This window comes from Numida meleagris, chromosome Z (assembly GCF_002078875.1).
Source record: "Numida meleagris isolate 19003 breed g44 Domestic line chromosome Z, NumMel1.0, whole genome shotgun sequence".
In the NCBI taxonomy this organism is placed as follows: Eukaryota; Metazoa; Chordata; class Aves; order Galliformes; family Numididae; genus Numida; species Numida meleagris.
Genome location: NC_034438.1, coordinates 61698903 through 61717311, shown reverse-complemented (window position 1 = coordinate 61717311; position 18409 = coordinate 61698903). Strand labels below are relative to the sequence as shown.

The 18409-nt window shown below is 39.1% G+C and overlaps 1 long non-coding RNA gene across 3 annotated transcripts; it reads left to right on the top strand.

Moving 5' to 3' along the window:
- On the top strand, positions 30–17461 carry LOC110389521. Of its 3 annotated transcripts, none has more exons than XR_002433274.1 (2): positions 30–910; positions 17312–17461. It is a non-coding gene; the product is annotated as an uncharacterized LOC110389521 (long non-coding RNA). The 3 variants fall into 3 exon arrangements; XR_002433275.1 differs by lacking the exon at positions 17312–17461 and adding an exon at positions 4947–15983; XR_002433273.1 differs by lacking the exon at positions 17312–17461 and adding an exon at positions 4944–15983.

Here is an 18409-nt window from a genome sequence, read left to right as displayed (position 1 = left end):
ACGAGCAGACTGCCCCGCCGCGCCCGCCAGGTGCCGCCGCCGCGCCTCCAGCCTGGCCCGCGCCTCCAGCCTGGCCCGCACGTCCACCTCCGTCCCGCCGCCTCCACCGCTCTGCCCGCTCCGAGCGGCTCCCGAGGGGCGGTGCCGGCGGCGGGCCGTGCTGCCCGGCCGCGCCCCGACACCTGCTCCGCCCCCGTCGCGGTGGGGAGCTCGGTGGTTCCGGACCTTATTGTGGAGCGGCCCCGTGACTCGGGCAAAGTTTGGTATAGTGGGGGTCTGGGGTCTGCGCTTTTCTGCTGCGCTGCTCGGTCTTGTGTTACGCTCCTCTTCCCTCGGAAGTCCCGCTGCCGGAGGTACAAAGGGAAAGGTGGAGGCCCTGCCTTCCACCCCTTCCAGTAGCGAAAGGGGACTGGAGTTTCATCCTAAATCAGCGTCCTTCCTTCCTCCTCCTGCCGCAGGTCGGGTGTCAGCCTGCCCCGTACAGCAATCCCCGCAGGCATGCAGAAGGTGATGAATTCACCGACACGTACAGGATGGAGAGGGAAAGGTCTTGTGTCGGACCACTGCCGGAGGCATTGGGTGGGTGCTGCTTTTCCTAGCTGACCCGTACAGGTAGAAGATAGAGCTAGAAGAGTCAAGTAAGCGCTAATAGTCCAGTGGGAGACAAAAGGCTTTTCAGATATTTTATACTGGTATTTTGCGTCACCTCTAGTGAAAAAAAAGCCCATGTTAGTACTGAATTAAATGTTAATGTAGTTGCGGAGTGAGAAGAATGCATCTGACAGCACCAACATGATGCATATAACAAGGAGACACCGCGGAACGACCTGCGAAGTCATCCCGCCTGGTGGCTACCTCCTCACGGCAGCTTCCAACTTCTTACAAGCCCTTTATCTGCGTCTAAGTGCCGGTAAGTGGCAGGGTGACAGCTCTTCCCTAAAGCTCTGGTTTCACTTCTGAGCCTGCAATTAAATGCATTTTTCTCTGACACTGGAGGCATTTCAGTTACTACACATTGCAGTGTCAGGACAGAATTAGAAGGATCGGGTTTTTTCTGTGTTGGTTAAGCGACGAAATTACCAGAAATAACACACCTCGTTAAAGGGCACTTCACACACGGAATCCCGGAGCATTTTCTCTTCGCTCACGGGGCACAGGTGCACGCAGACGCCCACTTCACCCAGCACGGAGGTGCAAGGCTCCGTGGTGCACTGCAGAATTAGCCAGCAGGTTAGGGCAGCTAAAGAGAAAAAATTCCTCCTTCCACTGTTGAAGCCCAGAGTCGCACAGGCTTTCTTCCAGCGTATCTCTGGACAAACAATAGCTGGTAGCATTCACCAAAACTTTTCCTGTGTCTTCTGCATGTGTGCTGTGCGCACCTTCTTGTGCTCTGCGATTGCATCTGCTTAAGCGGCTGCGATGTTACTCGTTAGTGTCCATGCCAGAGATCTCCCTGAAGAACTCCCATCTGGGAAAGAAGATTTTTTTTTTCTCCTGGAGAGCTGCTTTTCTATCAGTGCAGAGATAGGGGACGTTTAGGAAGCCATTACAAAGCTTCTGATATTAATGCATCATTTCTCCACGACATTGCTAATTTTATGGCTTATCTCTGTTTTACAACCAAGAACCCAGCTGTCATAATTACAAGGCAAGCTGCACTTTAGCTGCTGTGGCAGCCCAGCATGCCTGCACCCCCAAGTGGCTGGCTTGCCTTTTTTATTATTTATTATTTTTCTTGTGGGAATTATCCCATGATTATCCCTTTGCTTCCCCAGTTAGGAAAAATCTAAAGGCCTGACTACATTTGGTACTGGGAAGCCTTCTTCCACTGAGAGCCTGTGACTACCAGCTGACTGAAATGACACAGAAACTTGAATGACACAGAAAGACAGCTTCTTCAAAGCAAGGCATTGTTTATTCAGCCAAAAGCGATGAAACAACAAAGGCTTTTATGTTTGGTTCTTACCTAAAGTGCAATGCCTTTTTGTTTTCAGATTTTGAATAAGTTTTATTCAGCAGCATCCCCTCTCTTCAGACCACTCCCACATCCTTCTCGCTGCCCCCTGCAGCCTGGCTCCCTCCAAAGACTGCTCTGTGCTGCTTGCTGCACCATGTTCCGTTTTTCAGGAGGGATCCCGATGCTGCAGGAGCTCCCCTGCATCCAGCACCTTCACTCCATTCCGATGTTATTTCTGAGCACAGGATAATGCAAGGCTCAGCTCAGTGCTATGAGAGGCTCCGAGGTGCAGGCCGATCCTTCCTCCTGACTCAAGCACAGTGATTATTTGCATTAGATCTTCTTAATTCAGATTTTCTGATGTGTGCAAGCCAAACCTATTTACTGTGATAATGAGAGTTTTACCCCAAGACACTGTGCTGTTATTAAGCAACGCACCACACTTGTGTGCTCCATCACTGGCATTGTGCTTGAGGTCACTGCGACTGCAGCGTCTCTGCCTTCAGTGACCATCCTCTGACCTGACCTGGTTGGAGGACAGGTTGATGTGGTGCTTCTCTTTGATTATTGTTCAGAAATGGTGGATTTGTGTTGTTTGTTGAGCACACCTTTATTGAACAAATGACCTCACTTAACAGTGAGAGAACCTGCCTTCTGCTACAGTTATGTTAACATAGCTTTCATACAGGATGCAAGACTTAGAGAGTTTTCTTCACGGATTTTGGATGGCAGTTTTGAAAGCTAGCTTTTCCTTATTTGTTTATATATCTGCAAATCCTTGATGACTTCCAAACTTGGCTGAGATACAGACTAGATGGGACTGGAACTGCATAGACTCTTGCAGCTCAATCTGATGTTCTCACCTTTTAAATGTATTTTTATATTTATATGCTATGTATAAGTACTGATTTTTAAATATATTTGTATCCCAGTGTTTATAAGTAGTGACACATTCCTCCTTCTGTCATGGGTGCCCTTCATTTTCTGGAAATTACTACCAAAATGAGCTCATGAGCTGCCAGAGGTTAATCCTGATTCATTCTTACTTCCTTTTTCTTCCATTCTTTGTGTGAATGTGGGACTCAAAGACCTCTTCTCATTTTCCAAATTGTTTTCACACTTTGGGGTAATTCATTTACTAATCACTCAGGGTCAAGAACTCTCCTGAATCCAATTCATTTAACTTCTGCCATCTAAATGATCATCACTGATTACCAGGAATTTGTCACTAACAAGATGAGCAGATAGGAACTGTAGAAGCTGTCTGAATGTGTGACATCCCACGCTTGGGCTAAGCTTGGGCTCTGTTATCTTCAGGATTTGACATGGTTAGCGTAGATACAGATGAACTATCACTTTACGAATGGAAAACACAACTTTGTTGGCTTCCTTGACCCTGAGTCAGAGCTAATGCACAGCCAGTAACCTTCCCATTGGCTCTCTCATCTTTCTTTCAGTATTACCTACCTCATAAGTTCACCCTTTAGAGTCATGCAACACGTCAAACAAACAAAAAATGGTAGCCATTAGAAATTTAGGCAGCCATTTCATTTGCCATGCTCACCTTGGATAAAAAGCCTTCAATAAAGCAACAATGAAGTTTAATGCACAAAAGGAGCATATATTTAGTATAAGAAATGTAATGGTACTGAAGGTTTAATAACAGTGATGTAAAGCCTAATACCTGTTACACGGAAGGTAAACCAAGTGACTCCTGTATGCACTGCAGTTGTAAAAAGGTAAGAGAGTAAGAGCTTACCTTTATCATTTGCTAACCTCTTGTCAATTTTAGAAGTCACCAAATAAACATGAATATAACCTTTGAATTACCCTGTGATGCCTTTAGGGCATCTTAGGTTCCAGCTTTGTTTAGGAGATTAGCTTTATAACTGACTCCCATCAAAGCAGTGGCCAGATTTGAGCCTTCTTAAAGTGAGAGATCTGAGAAGCTCAGAGCCCAGGGTGTACAGACACAGACTATATTGCCACCTCGATTATAATTAAGGCTATAATGCCACTGCTGTGGAGCAGTAGATCTTTCCATAGCATTTTCTAGTAATATGTACCTTGTTCATCAGAGATTTGCCATACATCAAGCACTGTAAATGGCTACTCTGATTTTGCAAGTCATTGGCATATATTTGCCTCAGAGAAAAGAAGAACAAATAATATATCTGTCTATCACCACCACTGCAACACTGCTGGAATTATCCTGCCTCTAAATAAGAAATACTTCATTCTTTCATCTCTTCTGAAACAGAGATTGAACCCCTGCTTCTTGAACATGCAAAGTTTTCAGTTAAGTCAATGTGATTTTTTGTTGTGTAAAGCATGGAGGATCCTTCTTCTCTCAAACCTTTCTGGTTCAAAAGAAGTGCCATGTACCGCTGCATGACAGGAAAGGGAGAAAGGTGACTGTGCAACACAGGGAACCTCACAAAGTTAATGTAAAAAATGTATATATATTTTCTTTCCCTCTCCTGTAGCACTGATTTTCCTTTTTTTTGGGGGGGGGGGGGGAGGTCCTTCTGGAAAATATGCAACAAAATCAGAGACATACTTGGGTTTGAATTTGTTTCTTTTGTCTTAAAAATAAGCTTTCTGTGAATGCAGATGACATATTTAGGAATCCTGTGCAATGGCTAAATGTCTGAGAATATTTTAAAATGGATCCTTTGCCACCAATAACATGAACATGTAATGTGTATGAGAACATAAAATAGGAAATGGGTGCACAGGCTAAGGTGCAAGAGTAACCCCTGAAATGAGGCATTCCTACATTTTGTCTATTACCCTTCTGCACACCACTAGAGTTATGGAACCTGATGCTAATTAATTTCAGCTTAAATTATTCCCTACCCACTTATGAAGGGAAGAAAGACAGCAATTCAGATTTATGGGAATGGAGAATAGCGGTTATTTGAGATGCAGTGAGACAAGTGTAGAGATACAGCACTAACGCACATGTGTCTGTTCACTGCTTCAGCAGACACATCATCACCAACACCACCTGGTTCATCTGCTTTCTGCATCGGAAGGTGTGAATTTAACGCTAATGTCACTTAACATCAGCAGCACGGAGGAATAATAAGACAAGGATACACCCGGAAAGGTGTTACTGGCAGCAAGCTGGACAGAGTGGGTGTTTGGATGTGGGAGCAAATGGGTCTGCTGATGGGACTAGTGCCAGCAGCCAGCTATGCTTAATGAGTGCTGAAGCACCGAGGAACCCACAGCTCCAGAGGAGACAGGGAACACTCAGTGTCCATGACACTACCTGCCCCATGCTCTGTCACCTACACAATTTTATACTGTATATATTGTATAAAATATTGCTTGTGATGGTAACGAGGAGCTGGACTGGCATCTCAGACAGCATTTCTGTGCTCTCGATGGCATGCATCCTGCTTCCAGCTGCAGGCATCTGTACTGAGAGGAAATTGGTCAGCAGAATAAAGGCTACCTGACTGAACAGATCTCACAAAACTGTGTGAGCATACACCTCCCTCCCTTCGCTTGTGTGTGATTCCTGGTTGTCCATTTGCACGATGGCTGCCACAGCAGTTTTAGATCGTGTGGTAAAGACTGTAAAAGATTGTGAAGATAGTGCTACCCTGCTTGTTTGTCCTACCTCCTATGGCAATGCTAAGTCATAATATTTAATGATAACTTTAAGTTGGTGTCCAACACATGGACCATTCTGAACAGCTGTTTAAAAGAAACGGAGACAGCTGGATTGGATGATTCTGTAGCTCAGTATCCAAGGGCTGTGGCAGAAGGAATTTGACTGTGCCCAAATACAGCATTTGGCAAGTTTGAAGTTCCTACCTTAAAGAACATAACAACCAAGTTTTTTCTTGCTTCAGGGCTACATAAATACGAAAGTTGCAATTTTGCAAAGCTAAATGTGTTGTATTGAGGCCTGCATCTTACTGTTATTTACATTAGAATTCCAAGGACAAGACAGCCAACGGATCAGGTTAAAAACTTCTTGTCAGACACCCTCAAAAGATATTTTCAACTTAGCAAGAATATGCTTTAACTATTTAGGCTGTAAACAGCTCAGTGGGTGTATGAGGGTCTTTTCCCCAAAATGTTCTGTAGCAGTTCTTTCTAATAAATAAGTAGAGTATTTAAAAACATGTATATATTCAGAGAGAGGGATTTGGGACTTAATTTCAAAAATTCTTTTGTCTCACTTTCAGCACTTAAATTGCACAGTTAATTTTAGTAGCTCGTTCACACTGTATTTCAGAACCCAGGGGAGGAACCATTACATCACAGTGAAGTATTTAATAGAGTTGTGCCATCTGCATTTCAGAGCCTTTGCTGCAAACTGAGTCAAAGACCTTGTAATTTCAAAATAATACTATTAGAGCCAGGAGGCTTTTGACACCTGATCTATCACAGTGGAGTGCATTTCAAATCAACACTGCATACACAGATTTCAGTTACTGATTTTGAGTGAAACAGTAAGACAACTAGACAAAACATTTTTTTTTGTTTTGTTTTTTGATAAGCTGGCAGCCCATCATATGACATTTTGTAAACAGGTTAGGTTGGAATTTGGCAATGTGAGAAATTTGGGAAATACTTTTATGCCACTGCAGTGAACTAGCAAAGCCATCTTGTCTCAAAATAGAACATCTTTTCCTTTTCACATAAAAAATTCTTTTAATTCTTATTTTGAAGTGAATCTAGAGATGGGAGGTGCATGTTAGAAGCTGCTAATTCATCAAAATCACCACAATGACAAAATGTTGAGGGAAGGAGATGTGTTAGTTTCTGTTAAATTTCTGAAAGATAATTTATTTTGTCACTAGTAAAACGTCTTTATGCAAGTTAGAAAAGGGCATGCTGATCTAAAGAAGACACAAGATACTCTTGCCTGAGACAAGATGCTGAGATTCGTACTTACGCTCCGATTCAGGGAATACAGCTGCTTCATCAAGCTTTCCAGCACATCAATTAAATATCTTGACTCTTTACAGCTCCTCAGGGTGCTCTTCTTTTTCAGTGTATACTCTGATCCTCATGATAATTTTGAGAAAGCTTCGTTTTGTTTCATCTGATCTTGTCTTTATTGACAGTCAAAATGTATTTTCCAGCCAAAGAGGCTTGAGGTTCAGGCTACACTGTATTAGAGGCTGTGGCAAAGTACTGCTACAACAGCTATTCTCTGGAGGATTCTCACTGAGAGACTGCAGCAGAAAACACAAGGCAAGAAACAAAGTGGATGGGGTAAAGAATAGGTGAACAATGAAATGTTCCATTGCAAAATAGGATCTAACCATGCAATTGTTGTTTCCTATTTGTGGTATTAATTGCTGCTGGATACGGGTCTCAGTAACAAACATTGATGCAAGTCCCGGAGCACCAGCAATATTATCTCTTCTGAGTTAAAAATCAGGACATTTCTCTCTGGAGCAGGAGTTGCTGAACTACAGTTTTACCCCATTAGCATTCAATTGTCTTAATTAAAAAAAAAAATCAACTTGTGAAAAGAAAGACAAACTCAGAAAGTAAAACAGTATTTAACTATGGTGAAACAGTGCAAAAGTTTTCAGCATCACTGGGCGGCTGGGAATTGACCATATTATTCAACAGAAACCATAACACATTGTAACTAAATGCCTCTAATACTACACATAAGGCCTAAAAACAGAACAACAACAACAACCCCAAAACATTTAAATACATAGATGTTCACATAAAATATTTTATTTCTTCCAAGGTTTATATACATGTATTCCTACATTTACTTCTTTTAAATGATCAGAAGTGCTTTCTGAATGGTGTTTGTCACATCAAAATCTTTGTTTAATACTTGTAATTGGGCATTTTCTCATTTAATTGAGAGGACTTTCAAGGATGATTTCTATCCTCCATTTTTCTCAATCTGGAAAAGTTTCATTGCACATAAAGATACTTCTGTATGTATTTGTTCATAAATATGGTACTGAAGAATTCGAATTTTTCAGAAAGGTGGTTTTCTTTCCTGTTCTCTGGTTCTAGCCTATTAAATAGGATTGAATATATAAAATTTAATTATAAAATATGGAAGATTATAATGTGGAAACATATTCTTTGTCAACTTATTTTTTAATATAAGCAACAAATATTTTAGTACCTTGCAAATAGGGTTAGCTCTTGGAAATCTTGTAAACTTTTTCACCAAAGATATAATGCTGTCCAATTTCTATTGAACTATAAGGATTTGTAGTTTTGGTCATCAAATAGCCAATATTTGGAGCATAGCAGCCACAAAGAATATCAAATCTCAAAGTCCCTCTTTACTCTCTGAGAGGAAGAGAGAAGAGAGAAAGTGGAAGATGGTAGTGCTACGCAAGCATACATTTTATAAAAATATTTTGATCATTAATCTTAGACAAATTTATGAAGTAAAATGCAGATTTTTAACTATTTGTACATACAGGCAAGAAAGTCCCATTCACACCTGGAAAAACATCTTCTTCAACCTAGACTAGCTTTAAATTCATTTTTACAAGTCTCCAATTAATACAAGAATATTTGTAGCTGAAATGCAAAAACAAACAAACAACAACAACAAAAAACACAACAAACCTTTAAACCTGAAGAAAATTCACATTCTGTTAGATGAACAGAAAAGAATTGTACTTCAGTGCCAAGCATTGCTAACTTATACACATGTCACTTCTGCTCTGGCAACTAAAATCCCTAGAGATCAAAGAGGTGGCCCAACCTACCAATCCTTTAGAGACACTTTTTCCCCTCCTGAACATTTGGATCAGCCGATATTGTTTTTCCTTTGTCACAAATATGAAAAATAAACAATTTGAACTGAGATGCAATGAACCAGTCATCAGAGATAACAGAAATGACTGCCTTACTTTATCTAGTATAAACTCTCGAATCTGAATTTCCACACTGAGAACTGCACAAGAGAGATTTGCTGCATCTGCCCAGTTCGTATTATCTAGATCCCTTATTGAAAAAAAAAAATTAAAAAAAAAAGAAAAAAGAAAAATGAAAAAAAAAAAGATCCACAAGTTCTACCATGTTTGGTTTGAATTGTAAACACAGCATTCCTTTGTTAAGGAAAAATTAATTATGATTTTAGAAAATCTGGAACTCAATGGCTCCAGCTCTTACCCAGCAGTCATCCCTGTCTCCCAAAGATTTATTCTTTTAATCTTTCTTAGTTCCTGCAAAATTTAGTTTTTATTCTTTCCACAGTTTCTTCTCTCCCCCAGATACGATTTTTACTTTAAGGAAAAACATGTTTGATTTCCCCCTGACCCACATTTCTTAGCCTATTTTCCTTGTTGGAAATGAAACTTCTGGAAGACCAAGCTCTCAAAGCAAACACAGTATTTCTTAAAGTCCATTTTTTAAAAAAATAATATTTTTAAATAATTTCTAGGGTCTAGCTGTTTGAAAGATGGACGCATACCCTGGGGATGTCCCTTGCCAAATAAAGAAAGTTTTGTCTCTTTATGGCAAAGGCACGCACCTAATTTAAGCTTCTCTTGTTCACATCATTTTGAAGATGAAGATTAATCAGTGTAGAGGGTTGAGGAGGATTTTTTTTCCATGAAAAGAAAAAATGTATGTATATATATACAGAGAATTCCCATTAGAATGGGAAACAGAATGATGATCAGAGATTACTCTTAATTGGAGAACCAGAGAAAGTAACAAGAAATATCATCAAAGACTGAGAAAACGAAAGGGAGGAGATAAGCTGATTTAAAAAAGACAGAAATACTGTGCTGCGGAGGAGAAATATTAATAAATTATTAGGTGGGGATGACTTGAGGATACCACAGTGTGGCTTTATGTAGGAGAACAGAGATTACCATGGTTGGAGTGTCAAGCAGCCACTGCAGTAGATTTTGATAAAACAAATGTAAAGAGCCCACAACACGTAGGAAATATGGCCTAATTAGGTTTGTTGCTCACAGAGGAATTTTGTTTTAAATTACATTTTAATACAGATGTTTTGAAAATGTAAATTTAATACTTCTTTAAAAATCTACTTACTGATTGTAAAAGAAGGCAAAACAAATATTTCCCCTTACTGTGATCTTCAAGTAGGTATTATCCATTCACATGCATTAACACTTTGAGCATTTGCAAGAAATATACACTTAGCTAGCAATTTTATAGACTAAAACTATCATGCATAAGGCTGGATAAAGTTGGTGATATCACCTATAATAAGAACAATAGATATTTTATACAGTACAGAGGATCGGTGTTTACTAGAGTGGATATGACATCAGTATTCTTTCTGAGCTTTAAACACTTTCTGTATTCAGTTTGCAGCTTTGTTTTGATCTCATCATTCCTCATTTCCATCCACTTTAAAACGTTGCCCATTGTGTTCATTATTTTAAGATGCTATTTTCTTTATGTATGTTTTTGTTTGATTCAGGGTTGCTCTTACAGAAAGGAAAAAGAGCAGCTCCAGGAAGCCAGATACAAACCACTTTGTTATGAACCAAGGAACAGTTCCTGCAGCTTGTTTTAACTGCACTAATCATATTAATTTGCAATATCTGAAACTTCAGAAATAAGAACATGGGACCATAATTCATAAAGAATTTCATTTACATCAATCATCATTACACCAAAAATGTCAGTACAGGAGCAGCAGGATTTACAGTGCATTTGTAAGGCTTTGTATTATTTAATACAAATGTACTTGATGTACAGTCCAAGTAAACATACCAAGAAGAGAGTTCACTTAAAAACAACACTATTTATTGAGTTGGAGTCATATGGACATTCATCACTAAGGTTATGAATAAATGCTTTTGAAAGTATATTCTACTGTACATAGTAGCAATTACTGTGTTTGTTTGCTGTCTGACAAAAAAAGTTTCCTCCCATCTTTGATATCTCTGACATGTTATATGGTCTCTTCAGTACACACTGACAAAGGAAAAGAAAGTTTTTTTTACTGAAAGGATATTTATAATATCTTTAATACTTTTACCCGGTAGTGAAATTTTAAATTGGTTTCACAGTGGTTTGTAAGAAACAGATGTGTGTTGTTGGCAGACAACCAGACGTAAAATGAGAGGTGGGTATTTGTGTAAGAAAATATCAGATTTTCTTCCTGAGATTTAAACACAGGTGATTATTTTTCATTCAGCACCATGGAAGTTGGCTGGAATAGTGGAGAACCAAAGCCTGAATTTATCTAAATAATATAAGGTGTTCTAGTAACTCGGGAAGTCCTTTTTCACAACAGTCTCTCACTAAGAGAAAAATACCCTGATCAGAGAGTTTATATTTACTAACACCCGTGATTTGACAGCCTTTTATCTCAGTGCTGTTCTTTGAAAGATATCCTGATTGACTGGCTGATTGATCGACAGCCTCTTTCCTACATGGCTGTATCTTGTCGTCTCTTAATCCACACACAAATGATCAAAACACATGGTGTTAAAACATGTGCACACAGCATTGAATCATACTGAGAACTAATGCAGCAACGTTACTGTAAAAAAGCGTGGTTTGTTTCCACTGGGCAATGTTGAGAATGTGGTTAATCTCAGCAGGCAGCTCAGAACCACCCAGTTGGTTGCTCACTTCCCACAATGGGATGGAGGAGAGAATTAGAAAGGAAAAACTGTGAAAACTCCTAGTCTGAGGTAAAGATGGTTCAAAAGCTGCACTTGCAAGCATACCAGAACAAGTTCATTCATTCATTCATTTCTTCCCATCAGCAGGCAGATGTTCAGCCACTCCCAGGAAAGCAGGGCTCATCATGCCCAATGGTTTATTTGAAAAACCATTTTCATCATGCCCAACATCATCCCCTTCCTCCATTCTTTCTCCAGCTTTTATTGCTGACCATAATGCCATATGACATGGAATATTCCTTTAGCCAGTTGGGGTCAGCTGTCCTGGTTCTGTCCCATTCCAACTTAATGTGCACCCTAGCTGCACACTGGCAGGGCAGTACAAGAAGCTGAAAGATCGTTGGTTCTGTGTAAGCAAAACCTAAAACATTACTGTGTTATCAACATTACTTTCATAACAAATCCAAAATACGGCATCATATGAACAAAAGTAGGTCTATCCCAGCAATGACATGTGTATAATAAATTAAGAAACAAATACACAGTTCAACTTTCTCCTAAATTAGAGAGAGATGGGTTTGAAGGGTGGACTATTTGGTGGATAAGGAATGGTTGGATGTTTACAGACAGAAGGTTATGGTCAGTGGCTATATGTCCAGGTAGCGGCCAGTGACAAGCAGTGTTCCCCTGGAGTTCATCTTGGGACAGGTACTCTTCAACATCTTTATCAGTGAAATAGACAGTGGGACTTAGTGCACCCTCAGCAAGTTTGCAGACTACACCAATCCGAGTGGTGCACTTGGTACAACAGAAGGAAGGGATGCCATCCAGATGGACCTGGATAGGCTTGAGAAGTGGGCCCACATGAACTAAAACAAGTTCAACAAGGCGAAGTGCAAGGTGTTGCACTTGTGTTGGTGCAATCCCAGAAATGTGTGCAGACAGGGAGAAGATCTCATTGAGAGTAGCCCTGTCAAGACAATCTTGGGGATTCTAGTGGACAAAAAACTTGACACAAGCCAGTAGTGTGTACTAGCAGCTCAGAATGCCATCTGCATCCTGGGCTGCATCAAAAGAGAGGTGACCAGCAGGGTGAGGAAGGTGATTTTCCCCCTATACTCTGCCCTCATGAGGCTGCATCTGGAGTACTTTGTCCAGTCCTGGGGCCTCTTGTGCAAGAAAGACATGGAGTTATTGGAATGGGTCCAGAGGAGACCATGAAGTTGAACTGAGGGCTGGAGAACCCCTATTGCAAAGAAAGGCTGAGGGATCTGGCCTTGTTCAGGCTGGAGAAGAGAAAGTTTCAGGGAGGTCTTACTGTGGCCTTCCAGTAGTTCAAGAGGGCCTACAGTAAGGATGGGAAGGGACTCTTTATAGGAATGTACAGTGACAAGATAAGCAGTAGAGATTTTAAACTAAAAGAGGAGAGATTAAGATTAGATGTGAGGAAGTTCTTTGTTCATACAGTGGTGAGACCCTAGCACTGGCTGCCCAGAGAAGCTGTGGATGCTCCATTCCTGAAGGTTTTCAAGACCAGGCTGGGTGTGGCTTTGGGAAGCCTCATCTAGTGGAAGGTGTCCCTGCTCATTGCAGGAGGTTGGAATCAGATGATCTTTAAGGTCCCTTCCAACCCAAACCATTCTGTGATTCTATGATTTCATGATCTGTAATTCAATATATAACCATATATCATTATGAAATCTTGCACCATCTTTCATTTAATACCTAAATACTTCATCAACTCTTGCAAAACCAGTAGAAACAGAATCACTTTTCTCCTTGATTTTGTATAGTCAATATCTTCCTTTTTTCCATGAATCAATCACTGATAGAATTAAATCTACAGGAAAAGAAGATTAAGAAAAAATTATTCAATAAAAACTAAATTATTCATAAGAGGGAGGGGCATCATGTGATAGATCGATCAGCAGTTAAAATTTTCAATATCAATCATGGATTTTCTGAAGTTAGAACTTGGTAAAATTAGCTCCCAAGTCTTTGCACAAGACATATTTGTGTTTGAAAGCACTCTGTCTTCAACAATACTTAGAAGCAAAAGATCCTACCCAAACCATCTACAATAATACAACGATTCTTCAGCAGGAACACCACCAACTCAACAAAACCTAATTACCGATTCAACAATTTTTAAGGATCACCTCCAAAATACTTGACTACAGCTGAAGTGGCAATTCTTATAAGTTTCTGATAGTTTATATTAAAAAAGAAGAAATGAAAAAGCACACCTTAACACCATTATTCTCCTCTTGTACTTTCATTTTTGTCTATTTGCACTTCTGCTTACCAACTGGAATGTCTTTTCCTCCATGGTTCTTTTTAGAACCACAAGTCATGTGGTTGGTAAACTTCTGTTGAAAAACACGGGATATTTTTCCTTTCTTGATGATGCAGCAGCCATTCTTAAAATACTTTCTAATGTTTATTAAAATGTGTCTTAACTTTTTTTTCCTACAGATTTCTATTTTTTTAAAAAAGTACACTGCATTTGTTATCAAAGGGCAATTAACACTGACTGTCGTTGCATTTTCTTGTCTTCTTGTGCAGAAAGAGAAAAATCACAATATTGGCTTCTGCAGCAGAGATAAGACCTATCTGTCCCTTATTTTCTCTTGCTATTCTACCCGTGAGTGAAAATATGTAAGAAATGCCAATCATTCCTACCAGAAGCATGAAGAATCACATACCATGTACTTTGTTTTTGCTGCTTAGTTCTCATCAAAAATTATTCAGAGGATCTACTTGTTTAGAAATACAGTTGCTTTCATTTAGCTGTTAGGTATGTAAAAAGTCAGCCTGAACTGGAAGAAAATAAGAACTGTGAAGTACCGAGATGTGACCTGAGATCTCCATCTGTCTTTCAAAACCTTTGGAATATATCTAAGATTATGTTTTTGGAGTTGTTACAAGATGTACATAATACATCATTTGCAGATCCATTTTTGAGGACCACAGAGCAGTTCCAAATAAGTTGTTAACTGGTAGTCATATAATTCACATGTTTAAATAACATTTTATACATACAGGTAAACATTTTAACATAAATACCTCCAGTTCTTTTCTCATCTTTTAAAAGCTTGAATTCTACTGTCATAACTTTCTAAACCAAACTGACTCACAGGCTCCTAACCTGGAAATGTTCTCACCATGTTAAGAGCAGACTGTCCATATCTGGTTCCTCTGCCTCTTCCTTCTGCCCACCATATGCTGCGACACTCTCCCATGGTGCAAATTAAGAAATTGCTCCTTCCTCAAACCTGACACTAATGTTTTATTTATATATTGAACAACTACATGTGAATTATCCTCTGATTCTTCGGGAGATCTGGAGATGCTACACTTAAAGTAGTCTGAACACTGCTTTCCTATTTAGTTGTTATCATGAGACTACGTCACTTGTACATGTAGTTCAAAATAAGATAACTCTAATGGTACAAGACAAATTGGTTCAGTGTTTAGGAAAAAAGCTAGAGACCAATGCTACTACTGCTGAGTGTCTGTGTGATGGTTTACAGCTCATCAGGCACACAGCTGATTAGCACTGCTAGAGTGTGCCCTCCAGTGCAGTCACGGACCCACCTGGATTAACCCATGGGTGGAGAAAGAAGCAGTGTCCCAAGCCCTACTCCTGAATACAGAGACCTCCTGATGTGCAGATGGTGCACTCAAATATGATGTACTCCACAGGGCTCTCCAGGGGCATCGCTGAAACACACTGATCAGACAGGACGGTCACCTCCACACAAGGGCTGTTTGTCATACTGCAGTCACTGAGGGATGCTGTGACAGAAATGTCTGCTGCAGAGTGCATAAGTGAGAAGTAAAGGTCAGAAAACCAGGGTGCTGTAGTGTGTTCTCAAATCACGCTGGTCCAGACAACAGACATGCATCCTATGTACATCTATTCTTTTTTGTAAATGGGAATGATATTGATTCTTCAATGGGCAAAGATCTTTGCAGTGTAATGCATGCACGTGAAACTCTCAGAAGCAGCAGTAAAATGGAGAATTACCTTCACATAGATATTTATTATAAAATTATTAGAAGGACTGAAGTGATACGGGAGGAGAAACATTGTCAGCAATATCAAACACTGAAGTGAAAGTATTGTCTAGCAAGTCACATTAACTAGACATCTATTTCAATTTAATGAGAAATTAAACAATGTGAATCCTCAGCACCTCCTTAGAAATGCACTTAACATATTGGGTTGAATTCAGGATGAAACTCATGAACCTTTTGTTAGCACTGAAATATTACTGGTCCAAACCATATTTTGAACTATGAAGAAAGCTTATTTTTATAAGGTTATCTGTGCTCTTTGAGATACTTCTATTTTTGCAGAAGAAAACCTGACAGATCCAGTCACTAGTATCAATATCTTTTTCTCTGTCCAACTATTTTATATGTATGATTAAAGTATTTCCAGTTAATGGTTTGTAAGACTCTTTTTTACATTTTGTCAAACTGTAGGCAGACAACATGCTAAACACCTTCAGCTACGTATAAACAAATAATTAACAATTTTGTCCATTATTTACTGAACATATGGCAGAATAGAACACAATAATTCTTCATTAACTAAATATTGTTCATAATATGGTGTGAATCTTCACATTTTTAAGTTGCTTTAAGAAATAATTTCTAAAACATGGAAAGGATGAAATTGTTTATGCAGGAAAATTGATTAAAACATGAGTTTTGTTGTTTTTTTTTTTTCTTTCTTTTTGATGGCCCTCTTCCAAATCTAAAGAATAATAAGTATCAAAAACATTGTTCTGAGCTACAGAATAGTTGGTACTGCTGGCACTAAAATTGTTTCTGTGTCAGCTCTGTACTGTTTATCTAAAGATGGTAAGGCTTTTGCTTAGATCCTCATAGCCCTTGTGAAAGGCAGGATAATACTTCTGGTAAATATAGGTGCTTCTAGGCCATTCATCTTGATACTGTCTATACTAGATATTGGCTGATTGTTCTTTGTTAGATTCAGTCATTCCAGAGAACTTTGTTGAATCTGGGAAAAAATAGATTTTAGCAAAAGCTAAAATTGTATAAAGTGCTTTAGATTGGCAAGGTATCCTGGGCTGCGATTATTGAACTTTGTCATCAGTCATGAAATCAAATTACAGAGAAACAAGCACATCATTAGTTTAGATTAGACAAGTTGCTACCTGTATATTTTTCTTTCAGGCATTCCGTAATTATTATTTGGTGATTTTCTATTTAAACATAAAATATGTTTTCTCCTAGTTTTAGTTTTGTCCAAGCTCCAGCCTTCCTTTTGTGCATGTTTGTTCTTGGGTGCCTGCTGATGTGTTTAAAATTAGCAACCTGAAGGTAACTGGAGGATTGGATTTGGGAATGGGCAACTGGAGATACTGAAGAAGCCATCAAATTTTGTCTCTTCATCTCTTAGACACTCACTCTAGCAAAGATTAGATGTGTGGCCATTTCCTGTTTTCTCTATTTCTTTACCCACCACATTCTAGCTGGACTGAGGTGGAACTCTACTTTCTTTAATCATATCATAAATAAAAGAATAGGATGCTTCCATCTCTTTATATCTGAAGTCATCCCTCCCCCTTCCTTTTCCTTTTTCTCCACAGCTGCGCCTACTAATTTTACACGCCCACATAAACCACTGAAATGTATGGCTGGAAGACTTTAAGTACAGAAATAGGTTTCACACCATTTATTTTTATTAGTTTTATAACATCATTTCATCTTTTCTTTTTCTTTTTTTTCCCTCTTCTTTTTACAGGTTTCCTCTGGATTATAAAGAAATGGGCTCCTGTAAGGAAAGTTAAATTTTTAAATATCATTTACTTATATAGGACCTATGTTTACCATAAAAGCAAAGAACAACAATTCTTTTTTTAAGAATAAATCAAATGTAAATATTTGGAAAATACATTGATCACTCCAAAAGAAATGTCTCCTATTTATTTCCATGGAAGCTATGACAGATACAAAGGGCACAATAACACTATTTGATTGAGCAAATTCTCAGCTACAAAACACTGTCTTTCAACATAGTCACCATCATTAGTTATGCATTTTCACCAACAGTCAACAAGGGCCTGCATGCTAAACTAAAAAAATCTGCACCAGCAGAGATGACCTCCTGTCACTGGCACCAATGCAGAAATGCACCACCCACCACCTCACTGTGCTCACATCCACTGCTTAATCTCCATAAACGTTCAGCAAGAGTCAACAAATGTCTATGGGTGCCATTTTTTCAGCATAGAGGAATTCAATGACACACATTTGCTTCATACGCACTTCCATGTCAGACACCATTCTGTCAGACTGCCTCTCTGCTGCCATCTGTCACATGGCAACAACATGTAGCAGTATATTGCTGGGAAGGTTTGACCTATACTGCCATACCACCAATATCTGCCACTGACGTCGAAAGCCAACATCATAAAATAGGAGGTACTACTTTTGGAGCAGCCCTAGTATAAAGTAGATAAAATCTAAGACAGACTAGGCTTAAATAAAATGCCACTCAAAAAAGTCTCAACAAAACATGTAAAAATCACCTCCATGCCCCAAACAAACAAAAAAAATTATCTGAACAAAGACAAAAGTATAAGTCCCTTCAATAGGGAGAGAAATACTGGCATCATAGAAGACATTAAAAGATTATGGAAGCTTTTAGTAGTAATTAATTAATGCAACCTGGTAGCTATTGATAAGAAAAAAAAAAGACAAGTTTTCTTAAACTTATCTTTAGAAAAACTTATCTGCTCTTTCCTATCACTGAATAATTCATTGCGAATCACATATATTTTCTAAAACCTATGGTTCCACCACTCAGATTAGAAAACAATTCCCATGCCACTAAAAATTC